We start from the raw sequence: 22394 nt of genomic DNA, 5'->3' as shown, positions 1-22394 counted from the left end.
AGCCAAATGGAAGGGTAAACCAAATAAACCCTTTCCTCCCCAGCGTGCTTTTGGTCATGGTGTTTCACTACAACAATAGTAACCCTAATTAGGACCGAAGTTGCTAAAAGAATAGTGGGCCATTGCTGTGGACAGCCCAGATCTCATTGTTTAGGGGAGGACGTGAAAGGACTTTGGAACTTGGAGCTGGAAGGTCATTGAGCATTGAGAGTTGGGTGATCTTTTCTGAGGGCGCTTGAAAGAGAAGAATATTGAGGTCCGTGCAGATGATGGAGACCTGGCTGGTGAAGTTTCGGAGGGAAGCAAAGACTCTACAGGGCCTTTTGTTTGAAGAATCGTGATTCTACTCAACTGGAGCTGAAGAGTCAGCTTTGATTAACCAGAGACAAGAACCACTAAAGGAAAACCTTTGTTTTGCTGAGAAAATGGATGCTGGTCTGCTGGGGCTGAAGAATCAGCCCTGAGTAAGAGACCAGCATCATTGAGGTGAATCTTCTGGGATGTGTTTCCAGACTTTGCACCTGCAAACTGTGTTCCAGAGGCGGCCCAAGTTGTGTCTTGCGCTGGCAGCTCGACTTAGTGATGTAAGGATCACCCGGGAAGTGCTGGCTTTGAAGCCGTGAAGAGGTCATGGAGACCAGCTGAGGCCTGGCACTGTGTGGTAGGGCTGGAGTTCCCAAAGACGGCCCAGGAGAAGCTATTGGTGAAAATGCACTCTCGTTGCACCTAAGTTGCAGCAAGAGACCCCAGTATTTTAGAGATGCTAGTATCGTAGGCTGACCAGCAAGAACAGCACCAGTGGTGGAGTGGGGCCAGCCTGAGCCTAGAATATAAGGAGCCAAGAAGTGATCCAAGCCCCTCAGAGGAGCCCATAAGATCGTGGGTGAACCTTCGGTAATTGGGAATGGAGTTATTTCTGCTGTTGGAGTTAGGTCTTGCTTTGTTCAGATTGTTACTGTGCCCTGGTACTTAGGCCTCTTGAAATGAGAAAGTATTTGACTTATTTTGGGTTTCTAGGATCTCGTAGTTGAGAGACTGAATTTTAAAAGAGAATTTAGGTTTTAAACAAAGATTTTTTTTTGGATCTTTTAAAGAGACCGAATTTCAAAGTGTTTGAGTCTGTAAAGTCCATGCGACATTTAAGGTTTGTGAAATGTTTTCTACTGTGATGTCGATGTTAATGTGTGATCTTGGGGATAAAGAAGAAAGGAAAGGTTTCGGTTTTAAAATGATATGTTTGCGTGTCAATTTGACAAGGGGTCAATCGTCCTGGCTAGTTGTATGTCAACTTGACACGAGCTAGAGTCATCTGAAAAGAGGGGACCTCGGTTAAGATGCCCTCCATAGGATCCAGCTGTAGGACATTTTCTTAATTAGTGATTGATGGAGGAGGGCCCAGCCCATTGTGGGCGGAGCTATCCCTAGGCTGATGGTCCTTGACTCTTAAGAAAGCAGGCTGAACAAGCCAGTAAACAGCACCTCTCCATGACTCTGCCTCAGCTCCTGCACCCAGGTTCCTGCCCTGTTTGACTTCCTTTCCTGACTTCCTTCCATGATGAACTGTGATAGGGAAGTGTAAGCCAAATAAACCCTTACCCCCAAAGCTTGCTTTTGATCATGGCGTTTCATCATAGCAATAGTAACCCTAACTAGGTGTGACAGTGGCCACTGGTCTTCACCAAGCCTTGGTTTCCATGGTTAAACAGCACGCCACAGGAGGCTTTCTTTAATGAGACTTTCAGCTCTGTTATTCTAAAATAGTCTTTTCCGAATGTGTGATTGTTACCCCGGGGGTACTCAACTCCAGTAATGCAGACTCCCCGAAAAGACCTGAACTGTGACGCTGCTTATGTGGTTCTGAAATGACTTGGTGATCTTTTAATTCAATTAATCAAACATTCAGAGGCTTTTCAGAGCCTCTGTGAGCAGGAGTACAACTAAACTTAGGTGCTAATTCTTTATGCCTTTAAAAAAATTAATCCTTTGGTCCCTATTGGAGGTACTTGGTTCGATTATCTCATAAGACCGGAAACTTTAGAGGGTCTTCATAAAAACATTTTTTGGTACAGAGTTTTTTTCTATATAGTCAGACACACTAGCCACAAGTTCATAACCCTCTTGACTCAGTAGCTGCAGGCTGGGATTACAGGTGTGTGTAACCATGCTCCACCAGATTCTTCGGCTTTAATGTACTTCAAGTTATTTGAATAAACAAGAGGAAAGGCAAATTCCTGGACTTTTCACCTTAGGGAGTTTACTGAAGGCTGATGGTCTCTGCACTTCACAAAATTAGAGTAAAACCTGTTAACCATTCTGTGAAGAAGAAGAAGAAGAAAAAAAAAACATTAGTTGGAAAGACACTGTCAATGCCATGAATGGTTTGTGGTTTCTCAAGCATGAGGCAAATGCAGGGGTTCGTATGTATTTATATTGGAATGGCGGGGAGTTAACTACTACATACATGCTCTGAAGGGAGCGGCATCAATCTCCAGGCAGGATGGGACTGGGCGGAGCTCGCTGGCTTCTCACACTCTGCTCTGTCATGGCATCAGGATCCTCAGCCTCCTATGAGAAGGCTCCCTGTTCACTTGAAATCTATATTAAATAGACTCCTGTTTATAGAGGTTCAACCATTCACAAACGGATTGTCATTGACAGTGAGCACGTTTTGGCTGAATCACCTGGACCCCAATAGATCCATCAGCCTGATGGTTTACAAGCACATACGCACATCATCTTGGAGTCCCGAATGGACTGTCTGACCTTCCCTAAGGCTCCCATGATTCTCCAGACCAGAGAGCCCTCACCTCTCTGTAGGGTACTCAGCACACTCTCCGTAGGGTGCGGGACTGGGGTGGACAGACAGCTAAAACGCAATTTCCTGCTGCGGAAATTAAAGGAACACCCTAAATCATTGGTTCTCAACCTGTGGGTCGGGACCCTTTCACACAGCAGATACCTGCCTTTCAGATATTTACATTATGGTTCATAGCAGTAGTAAAATCACAGTTATGTAGCATCAACAACAGAAGTTTTATGGTTGGGAGGGGGTCACCGCAAGAGGAGCCGTTGTGTTCTACAACAGGAAGAACACGTACGCGGATTCCAGCAGTAGGAAGGTTGAGAGCCACTGCTCTAGACGGTGGGGATGCTAATGAACACTGGGTGAAATGTTAGTTACCTTCCTCACCCTTCGTGGAGTCGTGGTTATGGCCGAACCATAGACATTCATGTCTGGAGACCTTCATTCCGACGAAATGTCCACCCCAATCCCAATCCGAGCAGAAGGATGGAAATTTCAGTTTACCCTTCTCTCGTCTGGCACACTTTAGACTCTGTTCTCCACATTGCTCAGCTTCCTCCCGGTGTTCCTGCTGTGTCTTCTAAGTCACTCATCATAATAACATACAGATAGTTATTCACAGTGCTGTTTTTCTAGTGTAAGCTCATGGAAGGCAGGGCCCTGACATCTCTGTTCCCTTGGTGACCAGCAGTACATCTGGCATGGTAGGCATACACTTCTCTCTCTCTCTCTCTCTCTCTCTCTTGCTCGCTCTCGCTCTCGCTCTCTCTCCATATACACATGCATATACATATATATATAATGCATATGCATATATATGCATTAATTCTATGAAACCAGGAAAGACACAGCCACAGATAAGTGACACTTGAGCACAAGCATGATTTTCTCCTTTAGATGTTCTAAATATAAGTTAGATGGTCAGCCTTCTCCCAAGACTGTACGAATTCACCAGAGACCAAACCTTAACGTCTTTATCAGGAGGCCCTGATTGACAGACGGTTCGTGTGTAATGATTGCCCCTACTTCAGTAACATTTGCCAGGATTTTATTACAGAATCGGTATTTCCTCCGTTGCACTATGAGAGGGTCACTGCGAGGGTACACAATAGGGAAAGAAGAGAAGCCACAGGGGGACATTTTAGAGGCAGGGGCCAGGACCTGACTCTACATTGGGTGGCTTTCCATCGACAAGTGAGGAGGCCAGGTTTTGCCTTGTTTTCTGTCTGCCTTAAGCCATCTGAGAAGCGACAGCTCCATGGGAACAGCGATGGCTGGGGTACAGCAGGCATTTAAGTATCTATTACAGGGAGATGAAAGAAATATTAGATGTGGCGGTGCGTAAGAGAGAAGGTGCGGCGGATGAAGTCAGATGGGGGTGGGACTCCTCGCTGGTGGGCCTAACCTATGGTTGGTGGGCGTAACCTGTGGTTGGTGGGCGTAACCTATGGCTGGTGGGAGTAACCCACGGCTGGTGGGCGTAACCCATTGCTGGTGGGCATTAACCTTTACTCCAGTGGGCTGCAGTGATCTCAGAGAATCCAGCAGAAGAGTTTTGAGAATTTGGAAGCGAATGCGGCTCCTAAATAATCCAGCTTAGTTTGTGGTCAGCGTAAACCCCTCTGCCTGAAATCCACCTTGGTTTAGACCGGAACGAACTGCCTCCAAGTCTGTCCTTCAAGGAATAGTTCATAAAGATGGTTGTTTTGTTCCATCCGCTTCCCTCTGCCATGCTGACACACAGGTCTGCGTGTGGAGAGCTGTACGCCCACTGTTTCCTCTCCTAGACAAAAAGTACACGAACTGGAAACATGGTGTCTAATTCAGCTGTTTCTACATAACTGATGTAAGGAGAGGCGTTGACAGCAGATCTGAGGACAGGAACTTCCAAAGGGGGATCCTTTAATCCAGAGGTAATGGTAATGTCCCGGATGGGAAGGTCGCTGTGTAACTCGTCCTCACTAGTGGCAGCTTTTGCTAGAAAGCACCTATCGGCACAACACAGCAAGAGCAGGCCCTGTTTCCTACAGGTTTCAGGGATCAAAGCTATTCCATGTTGGGCAGAAATGATGGGGTTTTTTTTGTTTGTTTGTTTGTTTTGTTTTGTTTTGAAAAGGCACCATTTATCCTCCATCTCTAGCTAGCATGCTGAGAACGAGGCCAGCATTTTCCTCCGAACCTCTGGTGCTGACTCTTAGGTATCAGTGAACACAAGGCCAGCCTTCTGGAAGGAATCAGTTCAAATGCCTGCTTCAGACCACACAGGGCCTGGATGATGGTGGAAATTCAAAGTTCCAGAAATGACTTTTAAAGAAGTCAGCACAAGGGCTGAGGAGGAGGCAGTTGCCACACATTGAGAGTCAAAGTTCAGGTTCCCAGAAACCTATATAAACGCCGAGGGAGCAAGTGCATGCACTTGGACACATGCAAACACACTAGACACAAACGTGCATGCACCACAAACAGGTGGAAATGGGTGCAAAACAAAACAAGCTGGTACGCACTCATACATTCCTGAATTGGACCAGGCCCTGCCGTGTCGTTTGTGCAGCTGGATAGGCGTGTAAGTGTCATGAAGTATAAGGTAGCAGGCAGTGGAACAACCATCAACCTGCTTTGTGTGTGTACAGATACCATCTTGTGACTGGAATCTTTCACCTAGTATGATATTTTTGAAGTTTATCAATATTACGGGAGGTATCAGTTGTTTTTTCCCCTTTATATTGCTAATTAGTTTTCTGCTATATAATATATGCTGTGTCCACCCATCTACCCCTTGGTAGATCTTCAGTTATTTCCTACTTGGGTCTATTATGAACAGTATAAAACACTGGTATTCAAGTATTTCAGTGGCTACATATTTTCTTTTTAATTTCTCTCGAGTATATACCTAGAAGCAGAATTGTTTGTCTTCTTTTCTTCTTTCTTTCTTCCTTCCTTTCTTTCTTTCTTATTTCATATGTGGTTCTGTCAGAATGGCTATTAGGTCTTTGAATATGTCATCTGACTCTCCCTCTGGAAAGCCTAGAGGTCATTCAGATAGCAAGAGGTATTTCATTGGAGAGTCCCTCCAAGGTGACAGAAAAAACAACTGTCTGTTGGGAAACCAGAACAGGGAATGGTTAAATAGGAGACAACATATCAAGTAGCAGCAGCAGAAGAAGAATTGACATTCTTGGCTGTCTGCGTCCTCCTGTCCTCTAGTCTCATGCCAGTGCGTTCTTTTAAGCCAATCTAGTCAGAAATCAGTTGGCAAGTCTATCCAGAAAACTCGAGAGGGTGGGACCAGGGCAAATGCCAAGTTTAGCTCCTTGCTGGGACTCTGCCCACTCCGTCCATATTCAAGCACAAGTCTCAGCCTCTGAGGTCTCTGAGAATCATGCAAAGACATTTAAATACTGTGGAGATACCCTCCTGTTGCAGCTGCATGATGTCCTGGGTCAGGACCCAGTGACCCTTTGTATTACAGAGTAGTTTGGGCTTTTAGGTATAGACCTCAGAACAACTCTTCAATAACCACCAAGGCCCCTTGATCAAGAGCAAACTCAGTTACAGTTGTCAGTCAGCCTACGTCTGTGTATCGCTTTGCCACCTAGGCTTCCCTGAAGCACCGCAGACCCTTAGGTAGCAGTTGGCAAAGGATCCTAATGCTTGCTCCAAGCCACACAATACAGACCAAACCCAAACTTTAGAGACCTGTGCCCCCAGGACTCATGGTCTCTCTCTTTGCTGCAGGAAATTTTCTTCAGTGGCAGTAAAGATGTCCTCTCCGAAACTGAAATGATTTTAAAGTGCCGGTGTTTGGACCTCCCATTCTGGGAAGCATGCTGCCTTTTTGGCCTCACAAAGGTTTTGGGCCACCATGCTCCTCCTCTTCAGCTCCCGTGATGGCTGGGGGCTATCTCTGACCTTCTCAGTATACTTGAATTTGATTTCCCTCCCATTTTTTAATCATAGGGAAGTCAGAAATGAGAGAAAGACCCTGCCCTGTTTATTTTGGGGGCACTCTGTAACCAGCTTCTTTTAAGCTCAGTTTTCCGGAAGTCTTAGCATTTTTTTTCAGTGTTTGCTGGACAGAGTTCTCAGTTTCGCAATTTCTAGATCTCCAGTCGTTGTCTCTCCTGGCCTTAACCCATGGCCAATGAGTCTTTGTAGAAGCATGGGTTTCTCTACTTCTCTGTGTGTGCTTGGCATTGGGAGGAAGGATACAGTTGTATGTGAGTGTGAACTCACACGTGCGAGTGGGTATGAAGGGCAGAGGAAGGTTTTGGGACTCATTCCTTAGGTACCAGCTATTTATATTGTTGTTGGGACAGCATCACCTGCTGGCATGCTGCTGGGCTGACTGGCTAATGAGTCCTCTGGATCCATTTTCTCCACCTCCCAGCCCTGGAGTTAAAGGTGCTTACCCGAGGTTTAAACAGTCTTTTACAGGGGTGTCAAACTAGGCCCTGTTCTCACAAGGCAAGTGCTCTGTTTATCAACTGAGTGTCCCCCCAGCCTTACTTCTCTTAAGGGAATCTTTTACATGAAGTTAACGGGTCTTAGGCAAATAAAATAGTGAGGTGGGTTTTTTTTTTGCATATGTATGTATTTTATTGATCCAAGTTCACATGTGTGCAGGCAAGCAAGTGAGCACACGGCCATGGAGGCCAGAGGCTGGTGTTGAGCGACTTCTTCACTTCCTATTTACCTGACAAATCGAAGCAGGGTCTCTGTTGAATCCAGAGCTCACTCATACAGTAAATCTAGCTGGCCAACTTGTTCTGTGGACCCCCTGTATCAGCCTTCCAAGTGTTGGATGACAGATGGGCAACCACCATGCCTGGTCACATTTATGTGGGAGCTGGGGATTTGAACTCCCGTCTTCACACTTGTGTGGCGGGTGCTCTCCCCACTGAACAATCGCCTGCCCCCCATAGTAAGTTTACTGTCCCATTTGGCAAAGTCAGTTTTCGTGATTAGGTGTTGAAGATGGGAACTCTCCTAATTAAAAGATGGGATTAAGGCAAAACACAAAATGATAGCAATAAGGATCCCCAATTATCTGAACATCCTGCACAATGAAGATAATTATAAGTATATAATATGGTGGATATTGGCAGTCCTCGATCTATATCCTAAGTCATAAGCTGAGTATAAGTCCCTAGCATAGTACTGTGCTCGGCAAATGTCTGAGAAACATTTAAAGTGCCCTTCCCATCCTAGGACTCTGTTTCTGCAGTCCCCAGGCAGGTCCGAGGACCAGCATTTCCCAGACAACTGTGGTTCTGTTAAACGAGCACCTTTTCCTGAGAAACTCCTTCCCAAGCCCAGACTTCTAAATCTGGGCTGATTTTGGAAGCTTTTCTTCAAAAGCCTTCACACGGCTTTCACTTCAGAGCTATTTTGGGCCAGAATCTAAAGAGGAAGGAAGGCAGGAGAAGAGTGGATCAGCACAGCAGCTATAGGAGTTCATTTATGTAGCCCGGCCTGGTGCTTCTCATTCTCAACCTGGGCGTGGGACCTCTTTGGGAGGTCGCAGATCAGATCTCCTGCACATTAGATGTTTACATGACAACCTATAACCATAGCGAAGTTACACTCATGAAGTTAGTGGCAATGAGAGCAATTTTATGGTCGGGGTCAGCACAGCATGAGGGACTGTATTCAAGGGTTGCAGCATTGGGAAGGGATGAGAAGCCCTGGCCTAGCATTGTTAGCCAAAAGTTTAGTTTTTTTTTTTTTTGTTGTTGTTGTTGTTGTTGTTGTTCTTCTTCTTTTTAAAATTAAAAGTTATTGTCGACGTTTGAAAATTATGCATGTGGTTTGACGTCTTGTGAAAAGAGGAGAAAGCTCTCTGGGTGCACGCGTGCGCGTGCGTGTGCATGACACTAAGTACTGTAGTAACCTGTGATGTCCCGGTGTCTCATCTTCGCATGGTAATTCTGGGTATTTACTAACTTCTTCGTTGGCTTCACTTTGTCTTTTCTCGTGATTATTCTAAGCACACGGGTTCAGGTCAGTAGCCCTTGTGGCTCCGTTTGGTGGCCCCTGCATTTTCTTTTCCTAACTCTCTTTTTGGTTAGCCACTAGACAGATGAATTTTACCTATCGTTACCCTGTCTCTCCACATCAGACACCGGAATAGGAACCTAGTAACACTAGTAGGCTTAAGATGACAGAATGTTTCAAATCAGCCCTTCCTGGAAAATGCAAAACACATGCTTTTCTGCCCGAAATCCTGCGATTTTCTTATCCTTGGCGATATCATTCAGCTGTTCTGAGCGCCCTCCTGGTACAGCAGCTGTTGGGTGTGGCTTAATTAATTTAAATACAATGTCGAGGTTTGCTCCCAACTGCTGCCCTCCCTCAGATTTGCAAAGATGTTTCCAACACACCCTTCTTTGCTGACACTGTCTTTGGAATGAGAGAAGCTGGGAAAGTCGTTTCTAAAGCACATGCAAGCATGGTAGGATTTAAATGGCTTTTCTCCCTCCCTGCCTTCCACTCCTAATAGTTACTTGCTCATTCCACACACATCTACGAAGGGGCAGCGGCTGTGTTGCACCCTGGGTGGGAAAGAGAAGACGGCCTGACCCAAGCGAATCTCAAGAGTCTGGAGGAGGAGAGGCTGCTGATTGTGAAAACAAATTATTTCCACCGCACCAGTTTGAAATGGGGATATGAACTGCATCAAGTTGAGTGTCTTGGTTAGGGTTTCACTGCTGTGGACAGACACCATGACCAAGGCAAGTCGTAAAAAGAACAGCATGTCATTGGGGCTGACTTAGAAGTGCAGAGGTTCAGTCCATTATCATCACAGTGGGAGCATGGCAGCATCTAAGTAGGCATGGTACAGAAGGAGTGAGAGTTTTATATCTTCGTCTGAAGGCTGCTAGCAGGACAGCTGGCAGGCAGCGAGGAGAAGGGTCTTAAAGCTCATGCCCACAGTGCCATGCGTACTCCAACAGGGCCACGCCTCCTAGTAGTGCCACTCCCTGGGCCAAGTGTATACAAACCACCACACTGAGCAAGAAGTTGTAGAGAAGTAAAGGAGGGAGAAAATGCTGGAGAAGGATGAGGAAGGCCTCCTCAAGGATGGGATATATTGATCATTAAGCAGGACTCAACTGTATGGCTGCGTCAGGAACAGACAGAAGGGAACTAGCAATGTGGCTAGGAAATCCAAATTCACTTGGAATATAAAGCAAAATGTGGAAGCACCAAGGAGGGCTCAGGTCATCCATGGGCCTTCGAGGACCATCCTACGAAATGAAGAGCCACTGACATCTGCAAGAGGGACAACTCTGGTCAACACCATTCGCGTAGCTGTGAAGAACCGACCAGAAGAGGACCAATCAGAGGATGCGGCTTCCTCACGTGGTGTAGTACCTACCCCCGATAGGAAGGCTCGTGTTTCCTCAGGACCCCACTGGCAGAAAAATCGCTTCCGGCTGGACGCGAATGGTGTAAACTCTTCATAGCTACAGGTCGCATGTCACGTGTGGCTTCAACCCATAGGATTGTGTCAAACGTGGATCAAAATATTTTAGAAAAAAAATAGTGTGCCTGAACACGGTCGCAGTCCCCTAAACAAAATAGCTTATACGCAGCATCTCCGTGGCCCTGAGTATCGGATATGATCTGGAGATGATTTGAAGTATGGTTGAAGTATGCAGAAGTATGCATATGGGCTGGACACAAGACTATAGATACCGTTATATCTAAGGGGTTAGGGCATCCTCAGATTATTAGCTACTGGAAGCCTCGGAGCCAACTCATACCACGGGTGAAGGCCCGCTTTAGACCTTCGTTAACGAGCGTGTGAAACCCAGAGAGGGCAAGCATGAGCCACTGAAAAAGAATAATAAGTAGCTCTCAACGCTCTTTCTGGACGCCGAGTCCTCCAAAGACCCTCTGGTTCTTCTCCCCTCTGACCCGTGGTTCCCAATAGCCTTCTCATTGCCGGAGTTACTTTGTGTCAGATTTTTGCCACAAGCACCCAAGCAAGCCAATGAGACCCACATTCACCTCTCCTCTACCGGAAATGCCCATAGGAACCCCTAAATATGAGAAAATAGATCTTAATCAATACGGGGACACGGTGTCTTAATTGATCCATAGGCAAAGCACGCAGAGCAGAAGAGAGCTTTTACTTAGATTAAAGATAGAACTCTGTCCTTGGAAGAGACCACTAACAGGAATGTGTTCCTATGGGAAGGACACCTCAGACCGTTTGCTTGAACCGAGAGCCAGACAAAGTGACAAATAGAACTGTTCTCACTTACAAACACAGAGAAGATGGGAACTCGGAGACCCTGCTATCTGTGAATCCCCTCTTTTTGGTCTGTTTGGCTGGGAAGACAGGCAATTTGGAGTGAAGTCTGTGGTAATTTTCACCACAAGCAATACAGTCAAAACTGTGTTTTAATATCTTTTTTTTCCCAGTCCTATGCCTGAAGAATCCTGTATTGCAGTCATCCAGAGTCCGCAGAAAGTGAATGAGTCCGGTGTGTGGTCAGAACCCTGACTGTGCTTGCTTCCCCCCAAAACCAGAAAGACTAAATTTAGCAAGTACTCTAGTTCTTTAAGCCTATGGCCAACTGGGGAAAAAAGAAAGACCAGCGCTAATTCAGTTTCTACTCACTCAAAGAAATAGGTAGTCTGTGTGAACATTCGGGGACAGGTTGCAAGGTCTTTGTAAGCACCAGTATCTGGCTGGGCTGGCTGGAGCCAGGCTGCAGTCTGACTGGCTCCAACTTGCCCAGATAACACCTTGAGCACCAGCCAGCCTTGGCTCGCCGAGGTGTTTGGGGCAAACCCCGAAGTGTCTGCATTGCGGTCATCTGGCCTGAGTGAGTCCTCAGCACGGAGAGAAATCAAACTCTGTCTTGCCAAATCCCTTCTGAAAAAAAATCCCCACCCCACTGGCAGCAGTCTCTTCTCCTAAGGATTCTGGGAGGGGATCCAGACAGAAGAACTTTGTGTGGGACAAACCAACCCTTCAGCATCCCGTTTCCTCTCCTGGCAGACGGGCGTGCTTCTTTTTGTATTGCAGAAACTAGAACTGGATGGTGTGCTCGGAGGACCAATAAGATGGAAATCAGCAACTTGGGGGGGAATGCAAGGGCTACCGGATGAGGCCAGGGGGCGGGCAGGGGCGGGTGGGGGCGGGGCCGGGCCAGGCAGGGGCGGGGGCGGGGGGATAGGGGAAGGCAAAGAAAAGCAACTGGGTCAAAGCACAGAAAATGCAGTCAGGCTGGACCACAGGGAGGCTGAGGTAGGGTCAGCCTGTTCCAGGGACTTCTGCTGGGGAATTTCAGCACCATCTGTCAAGTTTAGAGCCTGTGATCTTCATTCTTTTTTAAATGAATGAATGAATTAATTAATTTTCCATTTTTTAAAATTGGGTATTTCTTACTTACATTTCAAATGTTATTCCCTTTCCTGGTTTCCTTTCCATCAGCCCCCAGCCCCTCCCCTTCCCTTCTAGAAAGGTGTTCCCCTCCCCATTCACCCCCCATTACCGCCCCCCACCAACAATCCCCTACAGGATAAAATGGTTACCTTTCCTGTGTGTGCATTTGTGAGAGAGGGAGGGGAGAGGGGAAAGGAGAGAGAGGAGAGAGGAAAGAGAGGACAGGAAAGAGAAGGGGAGAGAGAGAGAGAGAGAGAGAGAGGGGGGGGGAGAGAGAAGAGGAGAGAGAGAGAAGAAAGGAGAGAGAAGAGGGGAGGGAGAGAAGAAGAGGGGAGAGAGAGAGAGGAGGAGAGGGAAAGAGGACAGGGAGAGAGAAGAAGAGAGGGGGAGAGAGAGAGAGAACGAACTAAACAGCAAATGAAACTCAAATCTATTCTTGCTCTCGGTCCGTGTGAAGACCTTCTCTCCTCAGCCTCAGGATACTCTGTGATAACTCGGAGCTTTCTTCAAAGCTTTTATTTATCAACGTACTTTACATATACATTAAACGATAATCAACATACAGAGAAAACACAAAAATGACCCCAAACAGATGAAATACTATTTATATGTTGGCCCCCATACATTTTCCATTTCTTCCCATTTCCACTCTTTGCTGGACCTTTTCCCCCACCAGATATTTATTGAATATTGAATCTGCCACATGGCAGATATGATACAGATTCGAATAGATGAGGGAGAACAGCGTCATCGTCTCCTGGGCCAGAATCCGTGGCCTCTGAGATGAAGACCGGCTGCATATTTTAAAAGATACACCATGTTCAAAATTGCTCAACCAACTCTACACCATAAAACTGTTTTAAAAATCAGAATATATGTCCGGAGAATTGATTCATTCAGCAGTTAAAAGTGTGTTTAGTTCTCACTGAGAACCCAAGTTTGGTTCCCAACATAATGGCTCCCAGTTATCCATAATTGTAATCCCAGGGGATCTGACACCTCTTCTGGCCTCCTCTAGCACCCACAGACATGGCACAAGCACACATGCACACATGCACACACACATGCACATGCACATACACATACATAACACACACATGTGTGCACACAAGTGCATTTAAAAAATACGTTTTTAAAAAAGAATGTACTGTACTCCTTTCAAGAATGTCATAAACAATGTTGCCATATGTCGTCCTTCAGTGGTTCTATGTTTTGGCACAAGTGCCATTTTGTTCTCAACAAGGTTATATTCATTTCAGCAGCATTAGCAATCTCTAGAAACTCAGTGCCTGGGTCTACTTCACTTTGTTTTCTACCCTTATTTATCCTGAAATTAAAAATTGTTTAATGACTCTATGAAATTAAATTATTCACATTTTCTTTCATAATTCCTCCTTTTATACAGTGTACAAAGGCTTTTACCTACCCTAAAATTATTTTTCAAAAGATACTTTCTTCTAAAAACCTTTGATCCACCTGCACTTTAATTTAATGTGAGGCTTTACACAAGTATACAAACTTTTTTTCTTCCCTAAATATTTTCAGGAGCTGCAACTTTAAGGGCAGGTTTCGTGCAGTGAATAATGCTTTATGATGTAAATTTGTTTTTTTCCTGTATTTTAATGCTAGAAATTCTACTATTCCAAAAATTGTTGTTATTTACTCTCTATTAAAATAAAAAAAAAAATCCCAAGGGGTGAAATATCTCACAGCTTGGCAGTCACTTAGCATGTTATCTGGGAATGATGCTAGGTGTGTAAAGTAGATTTTGGAGTTAGAAGGTAGATGATCCAGGCTTTCTGGAGGGAAAGGAACACTGGATTGATGATCAGGTACTGATGAAGTGTGAAGCCACGGGCAGACAATGCTGAGCACAGGTGAGGTCCTATGTGACCTTTCAGAGGCTCTGACATTCTCTAGTCATGTGATGGAGTAGAGCATCATGGGAATGTTGAACATGGCAGAAGCCTGCAGATCTGGCTTGAGGTTATGGATGTGTTGGATCTCTATCTGGGGACAAAAGGAAAAGAATCTATATGTGACCAACTGAGGAATAACAATGAGGCCCTGTCTTAGTCAGGGTTTTTATTCTGCACAAACATCATGACCAAGAAGCAAGTTGGGGGGGAAAGGATTTATTCAGCTTACACTTCCACATTGCTGTTCATCACCAAAGGAAGTCAGGACTGGAACTCAAGCAGGGCAGGCATTTGGAGACAGGAGCTGATGCAGAGGCCATGGAGGGATGTTTCTTACTGACTTGCTCCCCTGGCTTGCTCAGCTTGCTCTCTTATAGAACCCAAGACCACCAGCCCAGGAATGGCATCGCCCACAATGGGCTGGGTCCTCCCCCTTGATCACTAATTGAGAAAATGCCTTACAGCTGGGTCTTATGAAGGCATTTCCTCAACTGAGGCTTCTTTTTCTGTGCTAACTCCAGTTTGTGTCAAGTTGACACCCAAAACCAGCCAGTCCAGGCCCTGCATAGAGATTTGGAGATCATCAAAAGAGATCTGAGAAACACTTATGGAAAGGCCGTGGAATAAGAGGGTACCTTGGATGTCTAGCTTGTGGTGAGTAATGGATGGTGCCATCCTACTGCGATGGGAAAATACAATGATAATTAGTGAATACCCTTCCCAGGAAATATAAAGTAACTCACGCAGGCCACAGAATGACTAAAATAGAGCTTATGACACCATGTGTTGGCAAAGGTGAGGAGATGGGAAACATCATCCCTTGCTGTTGGGAGTGTAAGTTGACAAAACCCTTTGTAAAAGTGTCTAGGCATAAATGCAAAGGGCGACTCTGACACTCCCACTGCTAGACAAGTAACTAACAGAAACGTGTCCTCCTGGTCTCCAAAATGACGTGTCCAAGAACAACGAATGGCGTCTGTTACCTTCGTGTTTAAAACAGCCAAAAAAAAAAAAAAAAAATCCATCAGCAATAGGTCAGAGAATCAAACCGCGGTTTATTAGCGTAAGTGTTCGTGTAATAACATGTCACAGATTTTTAAGGACTAACATGCTACGGCTATGGAAAACATGAATGGATCCTATAAATATATTGTGCTAAAGAGGCAAACACAGAAAGCACACACTATCTGGTTCCACATCTATAAAATTTAAAGCAATACAAATTGATCTGTGGTATGAGGGGTCTAGACCGTGTCACATCTTGAATGGTATGATAGTGGTTGGAAAACAGTGCAGGAAGGGTAGCAATTTTTATCCTGTGTCTTATGTGGGTTCTACACAGGTGCGGATATCTTTCTGGAAATTCACCAAAATGTTTCCTTAAGACCTGGGCATTTTTCCACTATGTCTGTGGTGCATGAAAAAAAAAAAAAAAAAAGCTTAGCAAATTCCTATGGGTAGAAGGGCACATAGAGACTAGTTCAGCTCAGGTATGCTGGGAATTGAAATAGACAAGAATCCAGCGATCACTGAGAAGACACACCTGGGTCTCAGGACAGAAGAACCAGCCAGCAGGAACGGAAATGTAGCTACACTGATGGAGGACAGTGAGTGACAGCAGTGGGCATTGGACATAATCCTGGAGGACGGCAGCACTGTGAGGCTAAGCAGGAAATACATCCGGAAGAAGACTTGGAAAGAAAGAGTCGAAATGTAAAACAAAGAGCGGGAAGTTCTGCAGGAATCAAGGGAGTTAAATCCCCAGGAGAAATGTCCTTAGCAAAATCAGAAGCAAAGAGGGTTCCGAAGATGAGATTGCCTCTTGGCGTTGATGATGGAGGCAGGTCATGGCTTACGTCAGCCAGAGTGGTCTCTACAGCACGGACATAGCCTGGGTGGCTTTCAGCTGGTTTCAGTGTCGACATCCGAGAACCGCCTTAGGGCATTGTGGGTCAATCTTGCTAGGGTTTCTGATGAGTTTCAAGTTTATAGTCCCAACCACATCTCAAGAAACTCTCTGTTAGGATGCAGCGTGTGCCTCCTGTGAAGACTCTAGCTTCTCAGATTGCATAAGTCAGCCTGGGTCTGCAATCCAGTTTACGTGGTTCATTAAAGTGAATAGGGCATCAACACCCGTCTGGTACGATTAAATGTGCGAGCATAGAACAATGCAAACCTGTTGCTATGGTTTCCCTCCACCTGGTCTAGGTGTGGAGTCCACAACAGGCTTGCACAGGAAGACAAATGCAAAATTAAAGGGACAGGACCCGGAAATGGTGCGCGATGCCTGAAGATACTTCTGGGCCTTGAAAAACTTGTAATTTTTATACCGATAATGACTAAAACAATATTTATTATGCCCCAAGAAAATATCAAATATCTGATGAGGAGTCTCAGAGATAGCCCAGAACCGCATACTTCCATGAGGCAAAATGTATGGTATCTCTAGGATAAAGAACCAAGTAATGCGCTGATAAACCAGATGGGTTATATTTAGAAACTGGCATAAAGGAAGTGTTAGAGGTAGCCAGTTATATTTTCATAACTCCTACGGGAACAAACGAAGCCACAAGCACCATGAAAGATGAGGTAGGCCTTAAAAAGGAATGGTTTAAAGTCCATAAAGCATTTCCTTAGTAAATAAAGATATTACCACAAAACAATGCTACAGCGAAGGAAGGGCTGCCATGCAAGGTCCCATTATGAAGCCGCATGACCCAGTTATGACGGCCAGAGCGTCTGGTGTGCCAGCATTGACTGGTGCCTGGTGCTTACAGAAAGTTAAGGGTGGAGAAGACAGCAAGAGTCAGGAAGTTAGAAGGAGTTACAGCCATGTTTGTATCTATTGATCCATAGCCTCTGCAAAGGTGATTCTGTTCTCACACGAAGAAGATAGAGCTGGGACTAAACTGGGAAGGTAACTGTGTTGGCACAAGGCTAGCTTGATGCGCCAAGCCAATGGCATGGAAAAAATCACCACGTGGTACCGTGTGGCACCATGGGACACAGGCTGGCAAGGCATCTATTTGATCTGTTTTCTCTCACGCGTGGCAATATTGCCCCACGGCATTCTAAGTCTCCTCACAGCGAGGTTTGGTTACAGGATTCGATTGTGGCCAAATGAGGATGAGTGGATACAATCTGTGACTCTCCTTTCTTGGCTCTGGGACAAAGAGATGGAAGGCAAGTGTTTCAAATCAATGCTCAGAGGAGGGATGTCCTGGTATTTAGGAATGCCTGTTTGGGTTCTGACCAGAGTGAAACATACAGAAATTGTACACACACACACACACACACACAGTCAGACATATACGTTCACACAGATAGTCACACACAATCACACACACATTCACATATACTCTCACATACATACACTTATACACTCATATATATACACTTGCTCTCATATGTGTATATATATATATATTCTCTCACATATACACTCGTACACACACAGTCACACACGTTTATACTCACACACATATTTACACACTCACACACACTCACATACACTCACATATATATACTCACACACACATACACTCATATGCACTCACACACATATACTCATACACACAGTCACACACATTCACATTCACACACATATTCACAAGCCCACACTCACATTCGCACACACACACACACACACACACACACACACACACACACACACAATTTCTTTTTTATTCAATGCCTGAGATTTAAAGATGCATCAGTCTGTTTTCTACCCTATGGCAAACTGTTTAAGGCTGAGTAGCCTGAGGGGGGGGTGGGAATTACTCGGTTCACATTTTGAAGGCTACAGGTCAAGGTTACACAGCCCATCAGTTCAGCCCTCACTGAGGGCTTCATAGCCTTCACGCTTCATAGCCTTCATAGCCATCACCATGCCTATATGGAAGAGATCACATGGCCAGACAGGAAGGCAAAGAAATTTAAGGACCAGGCTTCCTCTCTCATCAGAACTAAGCATCCTTCTTGTGGATATAAGATCGCTCCCTTCCAAGGTCAACAGCTTCATGACCTCAGGATAGCATCATAGGCCTCCCTTGTAAAGATACCGCCATCTGCAACACAGTCACAGGGGCCAGCTTCTAAGCTCCCAGCACTTGAAACTTGTGGAGAATGCACTCAACTGTAGAGGGTGTTTACCTGGTACAGCCATCAGGTAACCTTGAGAGGCTTCAATGCTGTCACACCAAGCAGCTCTGGGATTAATATCAACAGCCGTTAATTAAGAGGACAGCCAGGTCAAGTTGATGAGAGCTAATGTTAGCACTCAGGATAGAGATCACCCTTAACTACTTCTGGGAAGTCCTTCTGACAAAGTGGAGCATGAGGATCGTGATGAGGAAATGCAAGTGGAAGTAAATACGGCAGGCTCAACAAATGAAGAAAGTCGACCTGATAACCTTGTTTCTGCAAAAGATGTCTTCCCATCAAAATGGGATACTGATTAGACTCAAAGAAGCAGTGATACTGATAGCTTAACTAATTATTAGTGAAAACGTATAACACTCTATCTAAAATATGGGAAGGTTAAAGCAGCATTGGTAAAGGAACTTGGGGGATGGGTAAATTCTAGCCAGGCAATTGCTTAACTAAAAGATTAGTACTGACATCACACATGCACTTGTGTACATGCAGGAACACACATGTGTGCACCCATATGCATGTGCACACACATACATACATACATACATACATACATACATACACACACATACATGTGTACACTACACAAATTAGGCAGGACAACATTAGGTTTTTAGTGTAATGGATAGTCCTTTGGCTTTTGTCTCTTTGGGGGATTGGTTACAAATGGAGTGACTACGGGACCTGCACTGCTGAGGGCAGGGTCTATTTGTGACTTCCTTCTCTGTCCACTCATTAATGGTGTCCCCTTTCTTCCTTCAGAGTGCTCTAGTTTAAGTGATAAATTACACCCTCTGACCAGGATCTCAGGGCAAACAAACCCTCCACTCCCAACACCCGACACTCACATCACTCACTGATACCTCTAATGATGCCCAGAAATTCGGCTGGTGAGGCACAGAATGCTTTCCTGCCCTTTAGCGCTATCTGACATTTATTCTGTTACAATTTCATGTGGGTTTCCTGCAGAGCCCTCTGCCCCCAGGCTCTGGAGCTGTAAAGGAATAGAAGCCGGTTTCTCTTGCAAGCGGGTGGCCTGCCCTATTGCTACAAACACAGACTAGACCTAATGACCAGCACCATGTTCGAGATGTGCAATTATTCCCACAAATCAGGAAGACAAATGAATAACTTTAAAGTAAAAACTATTATTTTAAGTACTTACCTCCAGTTTTTCTTTAAGAGTGGGGTGTGTAATTCTGCATGATACATACTGCAAGTGAATTAGGGAAGCGGGCATTTTACAAGCAGCATGTGCTGGAGGGCGCACGCAACAGCATATCCTTTCAGTGTGCGATCTCTCCTGTTGTTTTACTGAGCAGATTTGAAGATGTTTCCACAAATGCGTGAGAATGGAGTGATGATAAAAGTCATTTGATTTTTTTTTCTCATGGTGACATTTCCTGATGACTGTGGCCGTGGTTCTCAAACCGGCCTTCCCATAGCCCTTAGGAACTTGAATAGAATACAGTATATCATTTTAGAGATTCAGCCTTACTTTCTGTCTGTAAGTCCAAGTTTTTGCATTTGAGTGAACATAGATAGCTCATTAAACAGCACGTGAGACGCAAGTGAGTGTGTAAGACAAAAGAATCCTTCTGGTTTCTGGAGGGACATGTTGTGATTCTCCCTGTGACTTCTAAATTCAAGGGTGCAAAATTGGAAAAGTTGTTGTTCTCTGTAGAACACATGGGGGGGGGGTCATCACAAGCCTGTCATGTTCACAGTCATGTTCACTGTCATGATCTCCAGCTTCATGAGCTGGAACAGAGCTGTGTTAAGAGGCCCAGCCATGCACTGACCCTAAAAACCTCACATAAAAAAATGGAGGTGGTATCAGTTAAATTGTCTTATTTTGAGTATGAAGGGATGTGCCATTAGGATTGCCTTCCAGATACTTGGCTCATAGCAAGCACTTCTGATTACATATCATCATTATTTCCTTAACTGGGACATTGCAATCACATGGTCTGTGGATTTTGTACTAAAAGAGACATGGAGACTTCTAGTGATCCTGGGGGAGTAAAGCAACACCAAATCCTGGAATGCAACTGTAGTGGTTTGAATATGCTTGGCCCAGGGAGTGGCACCATTGGGAGGTGTGACCTTGTTGGAGTGGGTGTGGCCTTGTTGGAGGAAATGTGTCACTGTAGGTGTGAGCTTTAAGACCCTAGCTGCCTGGAAGCCAGTCTTTACCTAGCAGCCATCAGATGAAGATGTAGAACTCTCAGCACCTCCTGCGCCATTCGTGCCTGGATGCTGCCATGCTCCCGCCTTGATGATAATGGACTGAACCTCTGAACCTGTAAGCCAGCCCCAATTAAATGTTGTTCTTATAAGTGTTGCCTTGGTCATGGTGTCTGTTCACAGCAGTAAAACCCTGACTAAGACAGCTATACTGGAAGATGACAGCACTGGGGGTTTTAGCTTGAGGAAAACAATGCAAAATTTGACAATAGCATTAAAATCTAAGAATTATTATGAAGAGCATGCATCCAGGTCGCCTTCTACTTCTCCATGGATAGACATGGGTGAACGTCACAGCAAGACACTTTTGCGTGATACACAAAGGAGGGACATGCAGGGGAGGGTGTGGATACGGAAGCCTATTGCCTCCAAGGACAACTTAGCTAATTTAGGTGAAGAGCTTTGTCCTAGCTGACATTCTAAAACCCAGTCCCAGCTACACTTTTAAACAAGCTTAGGAATACATCTTTTATCAACTTACATATAACACATAAGATACATGAACCCAGCCACATGGACATGTTTCTAAAAATTAATGTGATATGTAGTTTGGAGAATAGTCTTCTGTTACTAGTGAGGCTAGCAATGGTAGTGACAATAGATAACGTTTACCGAGTTTGAGAGATGGCTTAGCATTGACACAGCCCGGGCTGCTCTTCAGCAGACCTGGGTTTGGTACCCAGCACTCACACTTTGGTTTTACAATGTCATGCAATTCCAGTTCCAGAGGATCCAGTGGCCTCTTCTGGCTTCCAAGGGCACCAGCCAGGCTAGTGGCGGATGTAGGCATACGTGTGGGCCAAGCACCCATATGCATAAAAACAAAAGTAGCCGTAGGTATTTATCAAGTAATGCTGCGAAGAAGACTGGACTCTGCATGATACGACTCTCTTGGTGACTCCTCTGCACTTGATTACATAAATTGAGTCAGGGCATGCCTTCGATCTTTGACTTTAAATCTACATATGAGCAAGTGATCTAGAACATTCTACCCTACCACACGCTATACAGTCTTGCACGCCCAGCCCTGGTTGCTCCTAGAACGGTCGCCCAGCTCTTCATGGGTTTTGCTTTTCCTCTGATGGAGCAATAGTTATGCATGGCACTTTGTCTACAAGACTGAATGAGATCAACTGCGAAGTCTTCAACGGGGAGTTCCCTTTTTCTATACCCCACACTCCTTTGACATTTTTCAAGGAACTAACTGTGACTGACGTTTATGTGTTGGTTTCCTTGGCTGCTTACTCTCCCCTTCCCTGCATTGTTAACAGCAATCACTTCTACTTTGGGCAAATAATCCTCCTCCCATTGTGCCCAGTTTTAATGGAGCCATCTATGGAGACACAATACCTTTCTCTTCCTTACTAGACATGTGGGACTTGAGCTAGGCATTTTCTTCCCAGGGCTTTGAACCAGAACAGAATATAAAAACAAAGGGATTGTACTCGATTTATTCTGGTGTCAGTGACAAGAGAAACTTGTCTGTTCTCTCTTGTTTTGGATATTAAGTCTACATGTTTTCCTCTGGCCCTAGCTGCTCACTCTAGGCTTTCTTTGAACTACCTGACAGCATTGCCAGAAGATTTGCAGACACCTTAGCTGAAGCGCGCTAACTGTTACAGGGGTAAAAGTTCTCTCTTGGTGTGGTCTGCTCCGCAAAGCACAGAACTTAGTTCACTGCAGTTGCTTAGGTAGGGGATGGTTATCCAATAGATAATTGATTGTTATAGATTGAAATATGATCAGTGCAGGCATTTCATAAGCAGATAGGTGTATCAGAATTCTAGTAAAGCCATAGAAACGCTAATTTGTGGATATTAATAATTGCGTGTTGACATAAACATTTGTGTGTGTATTTGTGCATGTGTGT

General features: G+C 45.1%; 1 long non-coding RNA gene across 1 annotated transcript; it reads right to left on the bottom strand.

The window, feature by feature from the left end:
• Positions 1 to 2234: 2234 nt before the first annotated feature.
• On the bottom strand, positions 2235 to 2566 carry LOC116887671. Its single transcript, XR_004386229.1, has 2 exons — positions 2462 to 2566; positions 2235 to 2313 (listed from the first exon to the last, which is right to left on the bottom strand). It is a non-coding gene; the product is annotated as an uncharacterized LOC116887671 (long non-coding RNA).
• Between the last annotated feature and the right edge of the window lie 19828 nt (positions 2567 to 22394).

The sequence above is a fragment of the Rattus rattus genome, chromosome 18 (genome assembly GCF_011064425.1).
Source record: "Rattus rattus isolate New Zealand chromosome 18, Rrattus_CSIRO_v1, whole genome shotgun sequence".
Classification (NCBI taxonomy): domain Eukaryota; kingdom Metazoa; phylum Chordata; class Mammalia; order Rodentia; family Muridae; genus Rattus; species Rattus rattus.
This window is presented reverse-complemented; position numbering and strand designations above follow the sequence as displayed.